The sequence below is a fragment of the Scyliorhinus canicula genome, chromosome 10 (genome assembly GCF_902713615.1).
Source record: "Scyliorhinus canicula chromosome 10, sScyCan1.1, whole genome shotgun sequence".
Taxonomy (NCBI): domain Eukaryota; kingdom Metazoa; phylum Chordata; class Chondrichthyes; order Carcharhiniformes; family Scyliorhinidae; genus Scyliorhinus; species Scyliorhinus canicula.
This window is the reverse complement of record NC_052155.1, coordinates 23575386-23594338: the sequence shown is the minus strand read 5'-3', so window position 1 is coordinate 23594338 and position 18953 is coordinate 23575386.

Sequence of the window (18953 nt, the reverse complement as noted above, 5' to 3'; positions counted from 1 at the left end):
ATAAGGATGACAGATTTCCTTCCCTCAAGGACTTCAGTGAACCAGGTTGAGGGGGGGAGGTTATAAGAATCAAGATAGAGACTAGCTTTCACTTCATGAATTATTAACTGAATTCAATTTCCATCTGCTGCTATGGTGGGATTTAAACTCCTGTCCCCAGGACATTAGACTTGGCCTCTTGATTGCTAGTCCAGTGACATTACCACTACACCATCATCTCCCCTATCTCATAGGTACCTTACTAAGGATTATCCTGGCATGATTATGGTTAAAATAACGGGCTGGATTCTCCGATTCTGGGGTGATGTCCCCACACTGGAGTGGGAACTGTGCCGTTTTGCACCAGAAAAAATGGTGTAAAACAGTCACCAGTCCTCCGTGTAGCTGGGGGCTAGCATACCGGCGGCATAGAACACCCGGCATGATATGGCCCGGGGAATTACCGAGTCTGTAGCCACACATGCACACAGCGGCGGTCTGCAGCGGCCGCACTGTGCTACATGGCGGAGGCCGCTCGCGGACCTGGCCCGCAGAATAATGCCCCCCCTTTGGCCGGCTCGGGCACCCCAGACCACCCCCCCCCCCCCCCCCCCCCCCCCCCCCCCCACAGTGGCCCCAGCCCCTAATAAAACGGCTGCCGATCGGCCGTCCCCCAACTATGGCGGCTGCGGATCGAGTCGGCAGCCGCCGTACCGAGTTCCCCACGGATGAGACCACACGGGACCAACGTCGTCGGGAACTCGGCCGGTCAGGGGCGGAGCATCGGGGGGCGGGCCACAGGCAATGTCCTGACGCCATCGATACGTGGTGCGGTGACCTCTGCGAGTACGTCGCTTTGGAGGGGGCGGAGCATCACGGAAGCGGTGCCACCCCCGATTTAGTCGGGAACTGTGATTCTCCGGCCAAACGCGATTTGGTTGTTGACAACCGGAGAATCCAGCCCAACGTTTCTACAACTGCGCTTGGTTAATTATTCACACGCTATCAGCCACGTTAGTAAAGTCGTATGCTGGCCTTGCAAACATTTTAGAGAAGAAGCTGAATGTATTAATCTTTTCCTATTTATTCACTGTTGATTTATGAGTTTGTAATGATAGTATCTGCACTGATGCATACGACAAGGGAGAGGAAATGTTTTAAACTGAAGACTGACTTTCGCAAATAGCTAATAGAGCTATGAAAACATCTAGGCAGCGGAGGTAATCTTTACAGGAAAGGAGAGAGAAAAATAGTCTGACCGTGTTCTCTAAAATGTGGAATAGACTTGTGGGAATTGACAGGAACAAATGCTTGGTGCTCTCCGTCAATGACATAAGATGAGGTAGTCATCCATGCAAACTACAAAGACTCTTTGTTACCAAGACAGTCTATTAACAATCCTTCTTCCCAAGGACAATCCCACAATGGAAAAGGCTGTCAAAGAAAAATGTCACAGCCCCGTCACTTGAAATCCTCAAGACCTATCTTCAGATTATCTCCATTTAAAAGTCTTAATTATCATGATGACCATCCCTCGGCAGGTTTTAGCTAGCATTTCCCATGTGAATATTGGTGGAATACGGACCTGAGTCTCTCCTGCTTACCCAACTAAAACAGAAGTAAGCAAGGTGCTGCCAAAAAGTGGGAAAGACGTAAGGCAGCAGAGAGAGATAGTCTTCCCCAGGCTGCCAGGCAGAATGGAGAGAAGTTATCCACTTCAAGTTACAGAGGACAATGGACTAAAGTTGAGCAGTGTGCTACAATCATTGTTTTGATATAATATAAAGTTGTTTTACTTATTGAAATAGATGTATCTGTATTTTCCCCTGTACCATGGAATAAGGCAGGTTAATGATTCAAAAAGCACATCACATGCCTTAGGGCAGCACGGTAGCATTGTGGATAGCACAATCGCTTCACAGCTCCAGGGTCCCAGGTTCGATTCCGGCTTGGGTCACTGTCTGTCCAGAGTCTGCACATCCTCCCCGTGTGTGCGTGGGTTTCCTCCGGGTGCTCAGGTTTCCTCCCACAGTCCAAAGATATGCACGTTAGGTGGATTGGCCATGATAAATTGCCCTTAGTGTTGGGTGGGGTTACTGGGTTATAGGGATAGGGTGGAGGTGTTAACCTTGGGTAGGGTGCTCTCTCCGGGAGCCGGTGCAGACTCGATGGGCCGAATGGCCTCCTTCTGCACTGTAAATTCTATGTCTATGTCATCTAGTGTTAGGTAAGAAGAAATGTATGTGTAAAAAATGTGAACTTGGTCCAGATCACAAAGAAATGCTGCTGTTCTTTATGGGTCTTGCCATCATGTAAGTTGAATTAGGACAGAGCGTTAATTCCGAAAGAAGTCAGATACTCAGAAACATTTTCCCCCTCATTTGTATGAGAGCAGCTCTGATACATGAGGGGGGCATCTATTTGTCCCTGGTGTGCATTGTTATGATTTACAAAGAGCTGTTTAAAAATTAAACAGCGATGCGACCAATTACAAAGCCATGCTTAGGAATCTTTTTTTCATGTATTTTCAACAAATTCCTACCAAACCCTAAGCAAACTCCACACCCACCCTAAACCATCCCAAAACAGACTCATCCACCAAAATTAAAGAAATGACTTTATAGCAGGAAACAAAATTGGCCGGATTTGGGAAGTCGCCTGTTGACCCACTGACCAAGTGAAAGCACACAACTCTGCATTCTGTATTATGAGATTAAGCTAGGATGGAAGATGAGAAATATACGTTATGTAAGGAAACTGCGTTCATACTTTCTGGACACATAAATGGCCTGGAGTTTATATGGGAGTTTAGTTCAGGACATGGAACAAAGAACAGTACAGCACAGAACAGGCCCTTCAGCCCTCGATGCTGTGCCGAGCCTTGTCCGAAACCAAGATCAAGCTATCCCACTCCCTGTCATTCTGGTGTGCTCCATGTGCCTATCCAATAACCGCTTGAAAGTTCCTAAAGTGTCCAACTCCACTATCACAGCAGGCAGACCATTCCACACCCTAACCACTCTCTGAGTAAAGAACCTACCTCGGACATCCCTCCTATATCTCCCACCCTGAACCTTATAGTTATGCCCCCTTGTAACAGCTACATCTACCCGAGGAAATCGTCTCTGAACGTCCACTCTATCCCCCTCATCATCTTATAAACCTGTATTAAGTCACCTCTCATCCTCCTCCGCTCCAAAGAGAAAAGCCCTTGCTCCCTCAACCTTTCCTCATAAGACCTATCCTTCAAACCAGGCAGCATCCTGGTAAATCTCCTTTGCACCCTTTGCAATGCTTCCACATCCTTCCCGTAGTGAGGTGACCAGAACTGCACACAGTATTCCAAATGGGGGCAGCACGGTAGCATTGTGGATAGCACAATCGCTTCACAGCTCCAGGGTCCCAGGTTCGATTCCGGCTTGGGTCACTGTCTGTGCGGAGTCTGCACATCCTCCCCGTGTGTGTGTGGGTTTCCTCCGGGTGCTCCGGTTTCCTCCCACAGTCCAAAGATGTGCGGGTTAGGTGGATTGGCCATGCTAAATTGCCCTTAGTGTCCAAAATTCCCCTTAGTGTTGGGTGGGGTTACTGAGTTATGGGGATAGGGTGGAGGTGTTGACCTTGGGTAGGGGGTAGGGTGCTCTTTCCAAGAGCTGGTGCAGACTCGATGGGCCGAATGGCCTCCTTCTGCACTGTAAATTCTATGTAAAAAAAAATAAAAATGTGGTCTCAGACGCTACATAAGTAATTGGGGGTGAGATTGATTCATATCATGAAATGGGGCCCTGACAAACTAGCGACCCATTTTTGAATGCCCCTAATTTTATCCAATCTGCCAGTTCGCTATGGGTCCTTTGCCAGTACTGGTGAAAATCAATTCCTCTGCGACCGTATCAGAATGTCAAAGAGTGACGTAAGTGTATACAGAGCTGATAACGTGATTAGTGTTGTGAAGTGTGGTGGCTAAGGAAATATTTTAATGAGCAGAGTGTGGTATTGTACTAGTTGTGGTACTTACAAGTGTGAACAGGAAATCTGAATAAGAAACTTCAGTTGATGTAGAACATTTTCACATCCTTGAGATGTCCCAAAGCACTTAAGAGCCAGTGAAGTTTGAAATGCATCTCATAAATTAGCTGTGTAGATTGGCAGTATTGTCATTCACAGCAGAAATATGGAGACATTAAGTGACTATTCTGCATTTTTACAAGCTTTCCTGATCCTATCAATCTCAAAATTTTGAATGTTCCAAATAAAACAACTTCACACTAAATGCAGACACATTGGACAGAATCTTAGCAGACTGTCAGTCCTGGTGAGGAAAACGGAGTGAATCCGAGTCAGTGGGGTTTCTCACGGAATTTTACACCTCATAAAGAGGAGATTTTCTCCCCATGAGAATCGCGCCGCGCTCTTGGTGCTCTCTCGCCGATTCGCTCACCCGGGAAGACTTCATCATCGCAGTCACTGGGGAGCTCTTTATAAACATCTCTCCAGCAATGCCCAACACTGCCCAGAACAGTAGGGCAGCACGGTAGCATGGTGGTTAGCATCAATGCTTCACAGCTCCAGGGTCCCAGGTTCGATTCCCGGCTGGGTCACTGTCTGTGCGGAGTCTGCACGTCCTCCCCGTGTGTGCGTGGGTTTCCTCCGGGTGCTCCGGTTTCCTCCCACAGTCCAAAGATGTGCGGGTTAGGTGGATTGGCCAGGCTAAATTGCCCTTAGTGTCCTAATAGCAAGGTTAAGGGGGGGAGTTGTTGGGTTACTGGTATAGGGTGGATACGTGGGCTTGAGTAGGGTGATCATTGCTCGGCACAACATCGAGGGCCGAAGGGCCTGTTCTGTGCTGTACTGTTCTAATAAAAAAAAGAACCAATTCCAGATCGAGAGGAGAGGATGACAGCACCAAAGCTAGCACCACGTTTATGGAGGGAACCCTGACCAGGCACCTGGGTGATGTGCAGCAGAGGCGGGAGGTCCTGTACCCGCCATCCGGGAGGCGGCCCACCAGCAGGGGTTTCGCTCCTTTCCGGGAGGCAGTAGCTGCATTGGTCAGTGCCAGCACTCTCCGGAAGAGAATGACGCAGCAGTGCAGGAAGGAGATGAATGACCTTCTTCCCTCGCATCTCCAAGGTGAGCTATCATCCAGCTACTTTGTGGATTGCTCACAGGGGAGGAGGCCCCCCTCTCTGCCACCCTCTCATCCCGCACGGTGCCCCTAGTCACAACTCTTCTTCTCAAATTCCTGCTCCCACTCCAAGCCCATGGATGCCACTCCTCAACCATCTGAGCCGGCAGGATCCGGCCTACACTCTACCAAACTGTGCCTCCGCAGAACCAACACAAGCACAACCGGCAAGAGAGGGCACAGCCGCCCGGCATCGGGCGGGCACTACAGAACCTGACCCCACATGAGGAAATAGCCCTTGAGCTGGCCGGAGAGGATTCTAACTGGGCCTGTGCTGATTGCGAAGTGAGGGCAGTGAGGAGAACTGAGAACCCTCAGGACATCCAGTCATTCCTCAAGTCACACATGTGTTAACATGTTGCATCATTTATCACCCACAATGTACTAATACCGCCTACCTTACCTTGCAGGGCTATTAGATAAGCGGCCTGGACCATCCTAGTGTCCCTTGTAATCACCAGACATGCGCAGTTAGGGATATAACCCCTGAAGAGGCATCATCTCAGTCACCCGCACCATCCAGCAGCGCACACACTCATATCTCAGTGAGGTTACGCAATGGCAGGCTTCTGCATCACTCGCTGGTGAGCCCAGTTGATGAATCACAGCAGGTGGATGTCCCAGGATCGGCACTCGGAGGGATGCAGGGGCCTCGGACACTGCTGAGACCCTGGTCGATGACGGGCCCCGGGTCCAGTCATCCCAGCGCTGCTGGAACGGCAACGGTAGAGTCGCCAGCATCAGGAAGGATTGACAGCACCCCTCCTCGGACTGCAAGGCTAACTGGAAGAGTCCCATTACCTTCTGTCCAAGGAGATGGTGCCACCACTCCAGCACAATGGGGCCATCACTGCCCCCCCCTACCCAACATCAATGTTCAGCCCTCTCATTGCAGCCATTCTTCTCCAAGGAAGAGGATGCCATGGGCTGACAAAGTTTAAAGCCCCACCCCTTCTGGAATTTTCTACCACGGAAAGGTGTTGGGCCAGTTCGTTGGATATATTCAAGAGGGAGCTGGACCATGGCCTATGCAGCTAAAGGGATCAAGGGGTATGGAGAGGGAGTGGGATACTGAATTTTCACGATCAGCCATGTTCATATTGAATGGTGGAGCACCCACAAAAGACCGAATGGCCTACTCCTGCACCTATTTTCTATCTTTCTATGATTCCACTCCCAGCTACAGTCCCGAGTCGCCGTGGTCCCACCTCAAGATCTCCTTATCCTGGAATTTGTGCATTCGCACAATCAGAGTCCGTGGTGGATCCCCCGCCCTCGGCTTCTGTCTCAAGGGCCGGTGGGCCCAATCCACTTCACGGGCCTTCTCATCCACCAGTTTCCTGAACATCTTCGACACATAGCTGGTGGCACTCGTTCCTTCCACTTCCTCCGGCAGCCCCACAATACGCAGGTTCTGCCGTGATGACCGATATTTCTGGTCATCGACCCTCACCCGCAGCACCTTCCACAACTTCGCCCTCCCGGCCTCCAACAAGACGATTCGGTCACTCTGATCCGAGACCGTCCTCCTTGACCGTCGCCCACTGCGCCTCCAGCCGCTTCGCCAATCACTCCAAGGGCCCGCGAAGAGGTGCCCGCACACCCTCAATAGCCACCTACCAATCTGCCTGTATCTCCTTGCGCTGTTGTCTAAGTTCCCCCTTGATGAAGCTCATTAACTGCTCCATCTGCAAATTGGGCATCAGAGGCAAACCCATCCCCCTCTGCCACCTTTCCCACTGCCGCTGCACCTTGAGGGTCTTCCAACTCCTGGGCGAGGGCTCTTCCTGATTTTAATGGGGTCTGGTAGCCCGCCGTCATCCCACGCCCGAGGAGAATCCACCACCCTCCTCTCTCCTCACGATCCATCACCAAAACTCACCCATCAAATGGGCAAAAAGTTCCAAAACCTACACCTCTATGCAGGAGCTATCATGCATGTTATTGATGCTGATATCGAGAAACTAGTCAAGTACTGTCAGCCTGCTACAGCCCCACTGCACCATTGGGAATAGCCTGGCCGGCCATGGGTACGAATCTATATCGATCATGTTGGCCCATTCCTGGGCACAATGTTTTTGCTCATGATTAATGCACACTCTAAATGGATAGACATATTTGAGGGGTGCCATAGTGGTTAGCACTGCTGCGTCACAACGCCAGGGACTCAGGTTCGACTCCCTCTTTGGTCGCTGTCTGTGTGGAGTCTGCACGTTCCTCCCGTGTCTGCGTGGGTTTCCTCCTGGTTTCCTCCCACAAGTCCCGATAGACGTGCTTGTTAGGTGAATTGGACATTCTGAATTCTCCCTCCGTGTACCCGAACAGGCACCGGAGTGTGACGATGAGGGGATTTTCACAATAACTTCATTGCAGTGTTAATGTAAGCCTACTTGTGACCACTAATAAAGATTATTATTATTAGTTGTAGTCAGCTACATTGCATGCGATCATCAAAAGATCACGCTGTGCTTTTCACAGATTGCCTGAAGTCATAGTATCAGACAATGGAGCCGTGCTGAGTTCCTGGACTTCACCGCTCTCAATGGTATTAAATACATTACCTTAGCACCCGAACTTTCAAGTCTGGCCTAAAGAAACTGTCAGGAGGAAACTTGGAGACCAAAATCACACGATCCCTCCTTAGCTATCGTACCACTCCACAGGCAACAACAGGAGTTCCACCAGTAGAACTGGGAATGAAATGTCATCAGAGACTGAGACTGAGCCTCGTGTTTCCAAATTTGCCAGGGAGGGTAGAAGCCAGCCAAAGTAATCCATGATTCACAAAGCACTGCACAATAATTTATGTTAAATGAAGCTGTATATGTGATAAACTTTGGTAGTGGATCAGGTTGGATCCCCAAAATTATTGCCTCTAAGACCTGACCCCTTTCATACCAAGTAGACATGGAGGGACAGTTCGTTCATAAACACGTGGACCACTTGAGGAGTGGAGAGATGCTCCAGCAGACAGTCGTCATCAAGAAATGTTTTCAAACCCGCAAACACTGTAGTACCTGATCAACGGTGGCACAGTCGTTAGCACTGCTGCTTCACAGCGGCAGGGAACCAGGTTCCATTCCAACCATGGGTAACTGCATGGGTTTCCTCCAGGTGCTCCGGTTTCCTCCCACAGTCCAAAGGTGTGCAGGTCAGGTGGATTGGCCATGCTGAATTGTCCCTTAGTGTCCAAAAGGTTAGGTGGAGATTGGGCTTAGTTAGGATGGTCTTTCACAGGGTCAGTGCCGATTCAATAGGCCGAATGGCCTCCTTCTGCACTGTAGGGATTTTATGACCAGTTCTAGACATAACTGAGGTCAAGGTGGAAACAAGTAATAAGAACAGCCTGTGCGAGAAGAGGTACCCATTATTTGAATTCATGTTAATGTTGATCCAGTGGAACCATCTCAGACAATAGATACCATTCTTCAGGAAACAGGTCACCCCTTCAAAGACTCAATTTATAATTGTCCAACTCATGTGCATAATGTTTAATTAGTATTTAGGACAGAGTGAATTAGTTATTGAAGATGGCATAAAGGACTGAGAGGGGGAGGGATGTGGTTATTGCCCTTCTAAGGGCAGCACAGCAGAGTAAGGGTCACCTGGCCTGGGTGACCAATAGGGACTCAGAGTCGCCATGGTGAGAGAGGCCCCGAGGCAGAGACATTTTGGGAGCGAGCTAAAGCCATGTGACTGCTGTATAATTCTTATTATTAAGTAGCTTTGTTTTCACTGATGAATCTGTGAAAGTTCATCTTTATAGTTGCACAGTTTGAATGAACAAATTAATGTTATTTGTTTCATAAATCAGTCTGAACTTTATCTGACTATTGTTTTTCTCCCCCTTAATTTAATTTTGTGCAGGATCCTTGTACAATTTCTCCTTTTCAACAGGAGATGTTATTCGGATCATAGAATTAATTTAATCGGAACTCAAAGCCGTGGTGCTGGAAAGAGGCCGATTGGGAGAGACAATTATGGGGGTGCCTCTTTTCTATAAAGTTAAGCAGTTGGCTTGACATTTGTATGGAATGATTATAGTTTAATTCTTCACTGTGCTTAAGCAGTCTTTTATTGACATCCTCCTATTGTTGACTGAAGTAAGCAATAACAGCTGATGAATCCCACTCTGTTCACCTCCTAATTGAATCCCCCATTGAAAGGTCTCATCAGTTTGTTACAGTGTTATCCCCCCTCAAAGCATCCTGGGTCGTTTTAACATTTTCTGCCACATACAGGATTCAACGTGTTCCAGTTCTTTCTTTAAGTCCCATGAATAGTCAAATTGGTTAACAGTTGTGAGTTTGATTAGATAAGTCAAGCCAATTGCACGCTTTGGGTTCAGGCCAGTGTGATACTGCACTCAACAAGAGATTAGCTTCATGACAGTATTGATTTGGGGGGCATTACACACTTGAATTGAAGTTTGACTTGGGAGTGTGTTTATTTTTTGTAGTGCACTTCAAAAAGTAGCCTGGAAAATATATCCGCTCCTCCTTCCATCATTTTTCTGCTTCTTCTGGAGCTTTACCCAATTATATTTGTTTGCGGCTGGTTTATGCCTCTGAACCCTAGCCTCAAATTGGTTCATAAATACCTTAAGAAAGTCGGAAAGCTTTGGCAGATGGTTCTACAGCTGATAGATGTGCCATCTCTGTGTTTTCAACGTTGACAAATGAAGTTATTTTTAGACAGTCGTCCCAGAGGGAAAACTTCATTTTGAAACACATCATGTCCCGTGTAAACCTGCCAAACTGTAGAAAGCAGAGAGCACACGTTCTCTCTCCAGGATATATCTCCATCATCATCATCCCGGAAACTTCAGCATTCCTCTTGTTTTCAACCTTATGAATGGTTGATCATCGAAAGATGTTTCGTGCTCTTTTCGAATTTCATCTTTTTGGACTCCGATGGAACTAGCTTGACGGATTGAACTGTCAAAAAACACATTAGCCAATCTCTGAGTAGTGTGCTTATTTGGTCCTAAAGCAGGAACGTGACTGGTGGTTCTGGCTGCAGAAATGTAATAAGTGTAAAGGCTTTGTTGTCCTTTGCGAGAAGGGTAGGTTGACCTCTGCCATAAGACTGTTCACAATGAGGGATGGCCTCCTGAATCGTACCCCGCTATTGTGCATCTGAGATCAAAGTTGGATCCCCCACCTTACCCCCAGTAGTGCTTTGGTTAAAGATCAACAATAATATCCAGCATCAGAAAATAATCGTTGGCCAGAATTTCATATTGCTCGGGCAGGCCTGACAGCCCCATGACCCGGAAGCTTCCGGGCCCGCCAGATGTACGCGCCTGACGGGCGGAAAGTTCAGATCATTTGCACGAGATTTTGCAAAAAGTGACTTTATAAAAGCAGATCAATTTGTCAAACCAGCAGCGTAACGTGGTGGCTATATCTGAAAATGCAACACTGACACCCATTCCACTCTCTCAGCTACAATACAGTAGAGGGTGAGTGGTCCTAATAAAACAAATGCTTCTGTTTCCATGCTGGAGTTCTCTGTTTTTAAGCATAATATGATGCTCCTTGCTTTATGCTCACAGAAACTAAAATTACCAAACACCCATAATGCTCCGGAGAGGAATTTAACCCCCCTCCCGCCCCCTCTTTGATTTTACTTCATGTCAAGGCACCAGTATGCTGTAATAGAGAACTTTAATCAACTATAATATAGATACTGAACATGTGGATTAGTATGCAATGAACTTGCAATGGTGACACTGGAATTATTTGGTGAACATTGGCTTGAAATTAGGCCCTTCAATGTTACTTTGGTATTATGAATCGATGTCTCTAATCGGTGACTCGAGACATATACTAGTAATAAACAAGGGGTTTATTGATGAAACGCAAAGGCAGTTAGATAACAGGCACAGAACACTATCCAACAGGTCTTCATACTTTAACGCCTTAGTCCACATTGCCTGAAGTCTGGTTCCCAGGGCCCCGTGCAAACTCTCCATTGGCCAGGGTTCACGTGCTTCTGCACATTTGGCCCAAGCCAGTCACGTGGTCAGTGAAGCCCGCTCCCTTAAAGAGCCCATGCAACCACATCCCATCCCCTTGAAGTCCCTTAACACAGTACCCTAAAACTACATGCAAAAATTACAATAGTTAATCGGTACAACCAAGGAAAGAGAGCCCATCAAAAGGGCAATCAGTCCAGAGATCTGCAGGTCTTCACGGATGGATCTCCGTAGCCCGTAGAATTCTTGAAGGTTTGCATGGCCTTCTCAGCCAGCCTGTGCAACGCTGGGCAGTAGGGGGCTGTCCTTGTGTGTCATATGCCAATTACTCTCACAAAATGCTGAAAATAATCGCCGGTGAAACTGGTGCCATTGCCCCAAACAATTGACTCGGGAAGCCCACGAATGGCAAACACTCAGTGCAAGGCACCTACCGTGGCCACTGAGGTAGTGGTCCCCATCTCTTGGACCAGTAGCCACTTTGAAAGGGGGTCTAGGAGCATCAAAAACATCTTGGCCTGGAACGGGCCCACATAATCAACATGGAACATGGTCCATGGGCACCTAGCCATTCCCACTGGTGAAAGGCGGCAGAAGGTGGCAAAGTTTGCTGCATTTGGCAAGGGTGGCATTGTTTTAGTAGCTCTTCAATGGCTTTGTCTATGCCTGGCCACCAGACATATCTGTGCGCCAGCATCTTCACTTTTTTCTGCCCTGTAACTCTTGAAGAAGAAGCCCTCTGGCCTGAGGCAGCAAGGCTACCTGTGATTCCCGCAAAATCATGCCACCTTCACATGTCAACTCGTCCTGACGAGTGAAGTGGGGTCTCAGCTAATCAGACTTCTGTTTTACCTTTTAAAGAATAGCCTGTCATGTGGTTTGTGGAGCCCTCCCCTTAAAGGGGGCCACACTACCATACTACCACACTATCAAAATAGCAAACAAAGGAATTTCAGAGAGATAGTATGTTCTTCTGTCATAAGCTACGATTGCAAAAATGTATTTTCACAACATGTAGCTTATCTGAATGGAGCTGACAGCCAGCTGGCATTCACCACGGCGATCAATGTCAGCAAAATCCAAATATAAATTAAACCTTAGGATTCAAATGACAGCTATAAACCAGCCAGGGTACAATCTGTCAGTTCACCAAGTCACCCCGAACCATCAATCAGTCATTATACTGACAAACCATTGATCATCAGTTTCAATCTTTACATTCCAAGAATGGGGCTTTTTGGCTCAATATTGACTTTTCGATTACACACAACATAACAGTTCAAGGCATAGCCGGGCCTTGCTCTGTCTTTACCTCCTCGTAGTATTCCAGTTTGCAATCGGATCAAACTGCAGCTTTGGTTAAATCTCAAATAAGAACAGAAAATGCTGGAAACACTCACAGATTATGGAAAGATGTAGGAGCAACAGGGTGGTGGTGAGAGGAGATTTTAATTTTCCCAACATTGACTGGGATACACTTAGTGTCAGAGGTCTCGATGGAGCAGAATTTGTAAGGAGCATCCAGGAGGGTTTTCTAGAGCAGTATGTAAATAGTCCAATACGGGACTATTTGGACCTGGCCATACTGGACCTGGTGTTGGGGAATGAGCCCGGCCAGGTGGTTGAAGTTTCAGTCGGGGATTACTTTGGGAATAGTGATCACAATTCCGTAAGTTTTAGAATACTCATGGACAAAGATGAGAGTGGCCTTAAAGGAAGAGTGCTAAATTGTGGAAGGCCACCTATACCAAAATTCGGCAGGAGCTGGGGAATGTGGATGGGGAGCAGCTGTTTGAAGGTAAATCCACGTTTGATGTGTGGGAGGCTTTTAAAGAGAGGTTGATTAGAGTGCAGGACAGACGTGTTCCTGTGAAAATGAGGGATAGAAATGGCAAGATTAGGGAACCATGGATGACAGGTGAAATTGTGAGTCTAGCTAAGAGGAAAAAGGAAGCATACATAAGGTCTAGGCGACTGAAGACAGACGAAGCTTTGGAAGAATATCGGGAATGTAGGACGAATCTGAAACGAGGAATCAAGAGGGCTAAAAGGGGTCATGAAATATCTTTAGAAAACAGGGTTAAGGAAAATCCCAAAGCCTTTTATTCATATATAAGGAGCAAGAGGGTAACTAGAGAAAGGGTTGACCCACTCAAGGACAAAGGAGGAAAGTTATGCGTGGAGTCAGAGAAAATGGGTGAGATTCTTAACGAGTACTTTGCATCGGTATTCACTGAGGAGAGGGACATGATGGATGTTGAGGTTAGAGATAGATGTTTGATTACTTTAGGTCAAGTCGGCATAAGGAGAGAGGATGTGTTGGATATTCTAAAAGGCATTAAGGTGGACAAGTCCCCAGGTCCGGATGGGATCTATCCCAGGTTACTGAGGGAAGTGAGAGAGGAAATAGCTGGGGCCTTAACATTTATCTTTGCAGCATCCTTGAAAACGGATGAGGTACTGGAGGACTGGAGAATTGCTAATGTTGTCCCCTTGTTTAAGAAGGGTAGAAGGGATAATCCAGGTAATTATAGACCTGTGAGCTTGACGTCAGTGGCAGGGAAGCTGCTGGAGAAGATACCGAGGGATAGGATCTATTCCCATTTGGAAGAAAATGGGCTTAGCAGTGATAGGCAAAGTGGTTTTGTGCAGGGAAGGTCCTGTCTTACCAACTTAATAGAATTCTTTGAGGAAGTGACAAAGTTGATTGATGAGGGAAGGGCTGTAGATGTCATATACATGGACTTCAGTAAGGCATTTGAGAAGGTTCCCCATGGTAGGCTGATGGAGAAAGTGAAGTCTCATGGGATTCAGGGTGTACGAGCTAGATGGATAAAGAACTGGCTGTGCAGCAGGAGACAGAGAGTAGTAGTGGAAGGGAGTTTCTCAAAATGGAGACTGTGACCAGTGGTGTTCCACAGGGATCTGTGCTGGGACCACTGTTGTTTGTGATATACATAAATGATCTGGAGGAAGGTATAGGTGGTCTGATTAGCAAGTTTGCAGATGACACTAAGATTGGTGGATAGTGGATGGTGGATTGGTCACAGATAGTGAAGGGGACTTCACTATAGTGGATGGTGGATTGGTCACAGATAGTGAAGGGGACTGTCAGAGAATACAGCAGAATATAGATAGATTGGACAGTTGGGTGGAGAAATGGCAGATGGAGTTTAATCCGGGCAAATGCGAGGTGATGCATTTTGGAAGATCCAATTCAAGAGCGAACTATACGGTAAATGAGAAAGCCTTGAGGAAAATTGATGTACAGAGAGATCTGGGTGTTCAGGTCCATTGTACCCTGAAGGTGGCTGTGCAGGTCGATAGAGTGGTCAAGTAGGCATACGGCATGCTTGCCTTCATTGGACGGGGTATTGAGTACAAGAGTTGGCAGGTCATGTTACAGTTGTATAAGACTTTGGTTCGGCCACATTTGGAATACTGCGTACAGTTCTGGTCGTCACATTACCAAAAGGATGTGGATGCTTTGGAGAGGGTGCAGAGGAGGTTCACCAGGATGTTGCCTGGTATGGAGGGCACTAGCTGTGAAGAGAGGTTGAGTAGATTAGGATTATTTTCATTAGAAAGACGGAGGTTGAGGGGGGGACCTCATTGAGGTCTACAAAATCACGACAGGTGTAGACAGGGTGGACAGCAAGAAGCTTTTTCCCAGAGTGGGGGACTCAATTACTAGGGGTCATGAGTTCAAGGTGAGGGGGGAAAAGTTTAAGGCAGATATGCGTGGAAAGTTCTTTACGTAGAGGGTGGTGGGTGCCTGGAACGCATTGCCAGCAGAGGTGGTAAAGACGGGCACGATAGCGCCATTTAAGATGTATCTAGACAGATACATGAACGCTTTGCCAGCGGAGGTGGTAGAGGCGGGCATGATAGCATCATTTTAGATGCATCTAGACAGATCCATGAATGGGCAGGGAGCAGAGGGATACAGATCCTTAGAAAATGGACGACAGTTTTAGATAGAGGATCTGGATCGGTGCAGGCTTGGAGGGCCGAAGGGCCTGTTCCTGTGCTGTAATTTTTCTTTGTTCTTTGTTCTGGCAGCATCGGTGGAGAGAGAAACCCAAGATGACGTTTCAGGTAGATGACCTTTTGCTTGAGGTCAGACTTGGCCTGAGTGAAGGTCATAATGTTAACAAATGTGTGCAGCAGGAATTTTGAGATGTAGAGGAATAGATCTGGAATGGTCCACTTGTTCCTACAAGGAGGTATTTGAAACTCTATTCTGCCACCCCCGCCACACACACACACAAAAACACACACACCCCACTACATACGCTGCATCAAGAATCAGGCAGATAGTTAGTTGCATGGGGTTGGTGTTAATCGGTGAGTTATGCATTCTTTTCTTTCAACTATATTTACAATTGTATCACCGCCAACACTCAAATTAGAGGGTCAGAGGAGATTTAATTGAATGGCACAAGAGAGGAAATGCTTCAGTTATGTGAGGGACTAGAGAAACTGGAGTTGTTCTCCGAAGAGCAGAGTAGGTTCAGGGAATATTCAACAGAGATGTTCAAAACCAGGAAGATTTTGACAGAGTAAATGAGAAGAATTTGTTAGTTGGCAAAAGAAACAGACATCATGAGGATAAAAAAGATTCCGCAGCAAGTTGGAAAGATCTGGAATACGTTGCCTGCAAGCGTATTGGCAACAGTAACTTTCCAACCGGAAGTGGATGAATCCTTGCAATGGGAAAAATTCTCCAGCTATCGGAAAAGTGCAGGTGATTGGGACTGATTGAATGGCTCTTTCAAAGGGCCAGCACAGACCCAATGGGCAAACAGGCCTTTTTCTGATGAGATGCTTGCAACACTATTTGATGCTATTAATAATTTTGCTTTGGAACATATAAAACTTAAAGCCTTTAATTGTTGATTTGGGAAAACAACAGAACTAAAGCTAATTTCACTGAATGCTGCAAGTCACGGTCTTTCAGCAAACGTATCATGGAACAGATCAAGCTGAGTCCAGCGAAGCCGCACACGCACATATATGTACACATACACATATATGAACACATGTACGCACATACTTGTATATATACACAAGCACATACATATACACACTTAGAACGCATACATATGCACGCACATATACACATCAACACAATTAGCATTTCAGCATTTTTCACTGCCAGCACCATTGGTTATTCTCTCTTGCTTTACTGTAAGTAGAAGGGTCTCTTTATTATTCCCACATCTATGCACAGTTCACTTTGTTGTAGAATACAGAATTCCTCTGGAGCAATTGCTAACTGTACAGTTGCCAACTTCATGATGGGAGATTGAAGCACTCAAGGACAAAGTACACGAATATGTATTGACAGGTTTGATTTAATTCCCATTTTAGCAGGATCCCTCTCATCATTTTTAATATTGCCCATATCCAGATGTGGGGTGGAATTCTCCCAAAAATAAACGAAGGGCTGGATTCTCCGGTCCCCCAGATATGGATGTCCTAGTGGCATGCCATTCGTTGCCACTGGGATTCTATACTCCCGCTGGTCGTCAATGGGATTTCCCATTAGAGCCACCCCACGCTGCCGGGAAACCCGCTGGGGGGGGAAGCGCCGCTAGCGGGAAAAGTGAATTGCATTGATCGGAAAAAATCGGCCACGGTCTGTAGCGGGAAACAAGGTGTGATTGTTCCGGGTGGATCGGCGCGATCCAGAGTGCAATCCACCCACACTTAGAAATTGTTTTGGAGCGAGGGGAGATTTGCCCCATGGGATCCAAAGAGGCTAGCAAGTTGGATTGTCTGAGATAGGGGTCCCACTTTTCAGTGCTACCCAATCTCAAGATAACCCTACAGCAACTCCCCAAATCCCTGGCCGTCCATCTTTCCCTCCCCTCCCCAAATAGTTGGCCAGGCCCCTCTGCCCCCACAGCCAAGTCGCTGGCATGGTGCCCCATAAGTGAGCTACAATCTGGCACTGCCCCTGGCACCTTGACAGTGGCACCATAGCACTGCCGGGTTGGCACTGTCGGGTGCCGGAGGGCAGCACTCAGACAGAGCACCTGGTCTTTCTTGGAAGGACATCATAAAAAAGAAACGGCCTTGTTAAAATAACTGTGGTTAGTAATAACACCTGCTTTTTCGAGGAAGCTCTTCAGAACAAAGAAATGAACGCTTTGAAAAAAACTGCAGTTAGAAACAATACCTGCACAAAAGAGGAAACACCTCAGAGTTAATGGACTGAATAGTTATGAAAAGACACCAAGCTAATACCTCCTTTTAAATAGCCGGGACCTGTCAATCAAGAGGCTTGTTAAAGGTCATGGACCAGTGAAATTGAATGTAAACAATGCAGTTCAAAGCTGTTAGGATTTTCAGCATGCCCAGAGGTTTAGAAAAGGTCAAGCGGATTGAAATTGAATGCGAAAAAAGCACTTCAAATGTTTGCAATGCATAAAAAGGAAGACTTTTACCTTCATCTGACAGATAATTGAAATTGACACGCTGGGAGAGAGTTTAAGGATTTTCAAGCCTTCAGAGGGAAGACTTACTATCGGAGGAGGTGGTGGAAGCAGGGACGATAGTGACGTTTAAGGGGCAGCTTGACAAACACATGAATAGGATGGGAATAGAGGGATACGGACCCCGGAAGTGTAGAAGATGTTAGTTTAGACGGCAGCATAGTCAGCGCAGGCTTGGAGGGCCGAAGGGCCTGTTCCTGTGCTGTACATTTCTTTGTTCTTTGTTCTTTACCACAGGAAAGACCCCAACCCTGACCTCAGCCCTCCAGCCCATCACAAGACCCCCAACCCCCATCCCGCCTGGAGGACCTCCCTCAGCACCCTGGAGGTAAGTGCTTCCCCTCAGAGTCCACAGTCTCTGGTCCCAGCTTTTGAGGACAAGTACTGATTGGCGCCCATGGGACTTCCAGCATGGCGGGGGAGGGGGCAGGGTAGCGAGCATACCGGGAGGCCACAACATTCCATTTCAATCTCACTAACGTGATTGAATTGGGTGCTAATGAGTTATAATTAGGCTCTTGCCGTTTCTGGGCGAGAACCTGATCTCTCCTAGGGGGAGGGGGGGCCAGGAGGCACCGGGCAAGAATTTCACTTTGGGCCTTATGCCTGATTCAATGGGCCAGTAGGAATCCTGTCAAGGGCTGCCGATCTTGGAGAATTATGGAGAATTGTCCCCATAATCTAAATGCAAAGATGATGGAAACATATCATTGTGCAGTACTTGCTTGTGACAATATTGATTGTACTGGCACGGCCTGTTACTGCACAGGGTCGTTGCACGGTCAGATTTAAAAGTAGGTGGAGCTTTGACATACTGGTAACAATGGTGTGGAGTTTAGACGGCACCACTGTGTCCCTGATAAACACAGAAACATTGCAGTGAAACCGGTTGACTAACGAGTAATTTAATAAATCACAAAGAGATCGCTGTTTATTAGGTCACCCAGGAGCACTCAAGGAAGGATATCAGCCTTCATAAATTAAAAGGCCTATTTTATTACATTCTGATGTTCTACCCTGCTCTGCATCCTGCTGGAGTGTGTATTTCCATAATTGGCACAATTGCCAGTTCTTGTCCCACCTGGCTATGACGTAAGAGTGCGCAGTGAATGTCAACAGAGTTTGTTTGAACAAAGAGAACTTACTTCACAACTGAATCCAACGCTGTGTTTATGGAGAGCAAGGAGGAAGCTTTACAGCAAAATTATTCATGTCCTGGTAGAACACGTTAATGTCTCAGACATGTTTAGCTTCTTGAATGCAATGAGTAGAGAAATACGTTCATCCACAAGTATGTGACAGCTTTATC